The sequence below is a fragment of the Bombina bombina genome, chromosome 1 (genome assembly GCF_027579735.1).
Source record: "Bombina bombina isolate aBomBom1 chromosome 1, aBomBom1.pri, whole genome shotgun sequence".
NCBI lineage: Eukaryota > Metazoa > Chordata > Amphibia > Anura > Bombinatoridae > Bombina > Bombina bombina.
Window position 1 is genome coordinate 1,560,711,498 of NC_069499.1, and position 7,155 is coordinate 1,560,718,652.

The window sequence follows — 7,155 nt, forward strand, 5'->3', positions numbered from 1 at the left end:
TGATCCCGCCGACATGGTCAGTCCAGCCCCGAAATACCAGGCAATTCTCCTCTGAACAAGGAACATGACAACCCCAGACGATTGTTTCGGCCTCTTTTGGGCCTCGTCAGTGAGGTGCAGCCATATCCCTCTAAGCACATTGGGCAAGGAGTCCACGTCTGGTTTCCCCCATCACCCTTAGGGAGACTATCCCCAGGGTCATATTTACATATGCAAAACAGAATGAGAAGCAGTCTGCCAGGAACGAACAGCAGCATCAATAGCTTGTTCTATGGCCCGGTTGCCACCTGGTAGTAGCTTCTTTCTGCCCAATTGTGCTTTTCACAGAGGAAAACTTTCCTGTAGTATATCAGTCTGATCCAGCCGACATGGTCAGTCCAGCCCCAAAATACCAGGCAATTCTCCTCGTCTGGGGTTGTCATGTTCCTTGTTCAGAGGAGAATTGCCTGGTATTTCGGGGCTGGACTGACCATGTCGGCTGGATCAGACTGATATACTACAGGAAAGTTTTCCTCTGTGAAAAGCACAATTGGGCAGAAAGAAGCTACTACCAGGTGGCAACCGGGCCATAGAACAAGCTATTGATGCTACTGTTCGTTCCTGGCAGACTGCTTCTCATTCTGTTTTGCATATGTAAATATGACCCTGGGGATAGTCTCCCTAAGGGTGATGGGGGGAAACCAGACGTGGACTCCTTGCCCAATGTGCTTAGAGGGATATGGCTGCACCTCACTGACGAGGCCCAAAGGAGGCCGAAACGATCGTCTGGGGTTGTCATGTTCCTTGTTCAGAGGAGAATTGCCTGGTATTTCGGGGCTGGACTGACCATGTCGGCGGGATCAGACTGATATACTACAGGAAAGTTTTCCTCTGTGAAAAGCACAATTGGGCAGAAAGAAGCTACTACCAGGTGGCAACCGGGCCATAGAACAAGCTATTGATGCTGCTGTTCGTTCCTGGCAGACTGCTTCTCATTCTGTTTTGCATATGTAAATATGACCCTGGGGATAGTCTCCCTAAGGGTGATGGGGGAAACCAGACGTGGACTCCTTGCCCAATGTGCTTAGAGGGATATGGCTGCACCTCACTGACGAGGCCCAAAGGAGGCCGAAACGATCGTCTGGGGTTGTCATGTTCCTTGTTCAGAGGAGAATTGCCTGGTATTTCGGGGCTGGACTGACCATGTCGGCGGGATCAGACTGATATACTACAGGAAAGTTTTCCTCTGTGAAAAGCACAATTGGGCAGAAAGAAGCTACTACCAGGTGGCAACCGGGCCATAGAACAAGCTATTGATGCTGCTGTTCGTTCCTAGCAGACTGCTTCTCATTCTGTTTTGCATATGTAAATATGACCCTGGGGAAAGTCTCCCTAAGGGTGATGGGGGAAACCAGACGTGGACTCCTTGCCCAATGTGCTTAGAGGGATATGGCTGCACCTCACTGACGAGGCCCAAAGGAGGCCGAAACGATCGTCTGGGGTTGTCATGTTCCTTGTTCAGAGGAGAATTGCCTGGTATTTCGGGGCTGGACTGACCATGTCGGCGGGATCAGACTGATATACTACAGGAAAGTTTTCCTCTGTGAAAAGCACAATTGGGCAGAAAGAAGCTACTACCAGGTGGCAACCGGGCCATAGAACAAGCTATTGATGCTGCTGTTCGTTCCTGGCAGACTGCTTCTCATTCTATTTTGCATATGTAAATATGACCCTGGGGATAGTCTCCCTAAGGGTGATGGGGGAAACCAGACGTGGACTCCTTGCCCAATGTGCTTAGAGGGATATGGCTGCACCTCACTGACGAGGCCCAAAGGAGGCCGAAACGATCGTCTGGGGTTGTCATGTTCCTTGTTCAGAGGAGAATTGCCTGGTATTTCGGGGCTGGACTGACCATGTCGGCGGGATCAGACTGATATACTACAGGAAAGTTTTCTTCTGTGAAAAGCACAATTGGGCAGAAAGAAGCTACTACCAGGTGGCAACCGGGCCATAGAACAAGCTATTGATGCTGCTGTTCGTTCCTGGCAGACTGCTTCTCATTCTGTTTTGCATATGTAAATATGACCCTGGGGATAGTCTCCCTAAGGGTGATGGGGGAAACCAGACGTGGACTCCTTGCCCAATGTGCTTAGAGGGATATGGCTGCACCTCACTGACGAGGCCCAAAGGAGGCCGAAACGATCGTCTGGGGTTGTCATGTTCCTTGTTCAGAGGAGAATTGCCTGGTATTTCGGGGCTGGACTGACCATGTTGGCGGGATCAGACTGATATACTACAGGAAAGTTTTCCTCTGTGAAAAGCACAATTGGGCAGAAAGAAGCTACTACCAGGTGGCAACCGGGCCATAGAACAAGCTATTGATGCTGCTGTTCGTTCCTGGCAGACTGCTTCTCATTCTGTTTTGCATATGTAAATATGACCCTGGGGATAGTCTCCCTAAGGGTGATGGGGGAAACCAGACGTGGACTCCATGCCCAATGTGCTTAGAGGGATATGGCTGCACCTCACTGACGAGGCCCAAAGGAGGCCGAAACGATCGTCTGGGTTTGTCATGTTCCTTGTTCAGAGGAGAATTGCCTGGTATTTCGGGGCTGGACTGACCATGTCGGCGGGATCAGACTGATATACTACAGGAAAGTTTTCCTCTGTGAAAAGCACAATTGGGCAGAAAGAAGCTACTACCAGGTGGCAACCGGGGCATAGAACAAGCTATTGATGCTGCTGTTCGTTCCTGGCAGACTGCTTCTCATTCTGTTTTGCATATGTAAATATGACCCTGGGGATAGTCTCCCTAAGGGTGATGGGGGAAACCAGACGTGGACTCCTTGCCCAATGTGCTTAGAGGGATATGGCTGCACCTCACTGACGAGGCCCAAAGGAGGCCGAAACGATCGTCTGGGGTTGTCATGTTCCTTGTTCAGAGGAGAATTGCCTGGTATTTTGGGACTGGACTGACCATGTCGGCGGGATCAGACTGATATACTACAGGAAAGTTTTCCTCTGTGAAAAGCACAATTGCGCAGAAAGAAGCAACTACCAGGTGGCAACCGGGCCATAGAACAAGCTATTGATGCTGCTGTTCGTTCCTGGCAGACTGCTTCTCATTCTGTTTTGCATATGTAAATATGACCCTGGGGATAGTCTCCCTAAGGGTGATGGGGGAAACCAGACGTGGACTCCTTGCCCAATGTGCTTAGAGGGATATGGCTGCACCTCACTGACGAGGCCCAAAGGAGGCAGAAACGATCGTCTGGGGTTGTCATGTTCCTTGTTCAGAGGAGAATTGCCTGGTATTTCGGGGCTGGACTGACCATGTCGGCGGGATCAGACTGATATACTACAGGAAAGTTTTCCTCTGTGAAAAGCACAATTGGGCAGAAAGAAGCTACTACCAGGTGGCAACCGGGCCATAGAACAAGCTATTGATGCTGCTGTTCGTTCCCGGCAGACTGCTTCTCATTCTGTTTTGCATATGTAAATATGACCCTGGGGATAGTCTCCCTAAGGGTGATGGGGGAAACCAGACGTGGACTCCTTGCCCAATGTGCTTAGAGGGATATGGCTGCACCTCACTGACGAGGCCCAAAGGAGGCCGAAACGATCGTCTGGGGTTGTCATGTTCCTTGTTCAGAGGAGAATTGCCTGGTATTTCGGGGCTGGACTGACCATGTCGGCGGGATCAGACTGATATACTACAGGAAAGTTTTCCTCTGTGAAAAGCACAATTGGGCAGAAAGAAGCTACTACCAGGTGGCAACCGGGCCATAGAACAAGCTATTGATGCTGCTGTTCGTTCCTGGCAGACTGCTTCTCATTCTGTTTTGCGAATATGTATTGTAGTATTTGAGAAAAGTCTTTTCAACAAAGGATTTCCAGAGAACAAAAGTGGTAAAGAACCATGCACATTATTGTTAATAATCTTTATTTGATGATTTTACAAACTGTTTCTTTAAACAATAAAAACATTGCAGCAGAATATGTATTGTGGTATTTGAGAAAAATCTTTTCAACAAAGGATATCAAGAGAACAAAAGTGGTAAAGAACCATGCACATTATTGTTAATAATCCTTATTGGATGATTTTACAAACTGTTTCTTTAAACACATAAACAAAATGCAGCTGAATGTGTATTGTGGTATTTTCGAAGAGCAATAGGTATTCGAGCCGTCTAATGAAATATAGAAGGGAGCAGGGAGCGTGTGACAAGCTGCATTACATCAGCAGAAGAAGCTGTCTAATGAAATATAGAAGGGAGCAGGGAGCGTGTGACAAGCTGCATTATATAAGCAGAAGAAGCTGTCTAATGAAATATAGAAGGGAGCAGGGAGCGTGTGACAAGCTGCATTATATAAGCAGAAGAAGCTGTCTAATGAAATATAGAAGGGAGCAGGGAGCGTGTGACAAGCTGCATTATATAAGCAGAAGAAGCTGTCTAATGAAATATAGAAGGGAGCAGGGAGCGTGTGACAAGCTGCATTACATAGGCAGAAGAAGCTGTCTAATGAAATATAGAAGGGAGCAGGGAGCGTGTGACAAGCTGCATTATATAAGCAGAAGAAGCTGTCTAATGAAATATAGAAGGGAGCAGGGAGCGTGTGACAAGCTGCATTACATAGGCAGAAGAAGCTGTCTAATGAAATATAGAAGGGAGCAGGGAGCGTGTGACAAGCTGCATTATATAAGCAGAAGAAGCTGTCTAATGAAATATAGAAGGGAGCAGGGAGCGTGTGACAAGCTGCATTATATAAGCAGAAGAAGCTGTCTAATGAAATATAGAAGGGAGCAGGGAGCGTGTGACAAGCTGCATTACATCAGCAGAAGAAGCTGTCTAATGAAATATAGAAGGGAGCAGGGAGCGTGTGACAAGCTGCATTATATAAGCAGAAGAAGCTGTCTAATGAAATATAGAAGGGAGCAGGGAGCGTGTGACAAGCTGCATTACATAGGCAGAAGAAGCTGTCTAATGAAATATAGAAGGGAGCAGGGAGCGTGTGACAAGCTGCATTATATAAGCAGAAGAAGCTGTCTAATGAAATATAGAAGGGAGCAGGGAGCGTGTGACAAGCTGCATTACATCAGCAGAAGAAGCTGTCTAATGAAATATAGAAGGGAGCAGGGAGCGTGTGACAAGCTGCATTATATAAGCAGAAGAAGCTGTCTAATGAAATATAGAAGGGAGCAGGGAGCGTGTGACAAGCTGCATTACATCAGCAGAAGAAGCTGTCTAATGAAATATAGAAGGGAGCAGGGAGCGTGTGACAAGCTGCATTATATAAGCAGAAGAAGCTGTCTAATGAAATATAGAAGGGAGCAGGGAGCGTGTGACAAGCTGCATTACATCAGCAGAAGAAGCTGTCTAATGAAATATAGAAGGGAGCAGGGAGCGTGTGACAAGCTGCATTACATCAGCAGAAGAAGCTGTCTAATGACATATAGAAGGGAGCAGGGAGCGTGTGACAAGCTGCATTATATAAGCAGAAGAAGCTGTCTAATGAAATATAGAAGGGAGCAGGGAGCGTGTGACAAGCTGCATTATATAAGCAGAAGAAGCTGTCTAATGAAATATAGAAGGGAGCAGGGAGCGTGTGACAAGCTGCATTATATAAGCAGAAGAAGCTGTCTAATGAAATATAGAAGGGAGCAGGGAGCGTGTAACAAGCTGCATTATATAAGCAGAAGAAGCTGTCTAATGAAATATAGAAGGGAGCAGGGAGCGTGTGACAAGCTGCATTACATCAGCAGAAGAAGCTGTCTAATGAAATATAGAAGGGAGCAGGGAGCGTGTGACAAGCTGCATTACATCAGCAGAAGAAGCTGTCTAATGAAATATAGAAGGGAGCAGGGAGCGTGTGACAAGCTGCATTACATCAGCAGAAGAAGCTGTCTAATGAAATATAGAAGGGAGCAGGGAGCGTGTGACAAGCTGCATTATATAAGCAGAAGAAGCTGTCTAATGAAATATAGAAGGGAGCAGGGAGCGTGTGACAAGCTGCATTATATAAGCAGAAGAAGCTGTCTAATGAAATATAGAAGGGAGCAGGGAGCGTGTGACAAGCTGCATTATATAAGCAGAAGAAGCTGTCTAATGAAATATAGAAGGGAGCAGGGAGCGTGTGACAAGCTGCATTATATAAGCAGAAGAAGCTGTCTAATGAAATATAGAAGGGAGCAGGGAGCGTGTGACAAGCTACATTATATAAGCAGAAGAAGCTGTCTAATGAAATATAGAAGGGAGCAGGGAGCGTGTGACAAGCTGCATTATATAAGCAGAAGAAGCTGTCTAATGAAATATAGAAGGGAGCAGGGAGCGTGTGACAAGCTGCATTACATCAGCAGAAGAAGCTGTCTAATGAAATATAGAAGGGAGCAGGGAGCGTGTGACAAGCTGCATTATATAAGCAGAAGAAGCTGTCTAATGAAATATAGAAGGGAGCAGGGAGCGTGTGACAAGCTGCATTACATAGGCAGAAGAAGCTGTCTAATGAAATATAGAAGGGAGCAGGGAGCGTGTGACAAGCTGCATTATATAAGCAGAAGAAGCTGTCTAATGAAATATAGAAGGGAGCAGGGAGCGTGTGACAAGCTGCATTACATCAGCAGAAGAAGCTGTCTAATGAAATATAGAAGGGAGCAGGGAGCGTGTGACAAGCTGCATTATATAAGCAGAAGAAGCTGTCTAATGAAATATAGAAGGGAGCAGGGAGCGTGTGACAAGCTGCATTACATCAGCAGAAGAAGCTGTCTAATGAAATATAGAAGGGAGCAGGGAGCGTGTGACAAGCTGCATTATATAAGCAGAAGAAGCTGTCTAATGAAATATAGAAGGGAGCAGGGAGCGTGTGACAAGCTGCATTACATCAGCAGAAGAAGCTGTCTAATGAAATATAGAAGGGAGCAGGGAGCGTGTGACAAGCTGCATTACATCAGCAGAAGAAGCTGTCTAATGACATATAGAAGGGAGCAGGGAGCGTGTGACAAGCTGCATTACATCAGCAGAAGAAGCTGTCTAATGACATATAGAAGGGAGCAGGGAGCGTGTGACAAGCTGCATTATATAAGCAGAAGAAGCTGTCTAATGAAATATAGAAGGGAGCAGGGAGCGTGTGACAAGCTGCATTATATAAGCAGAAGAAGCTGTCTAATGAAATATAGAA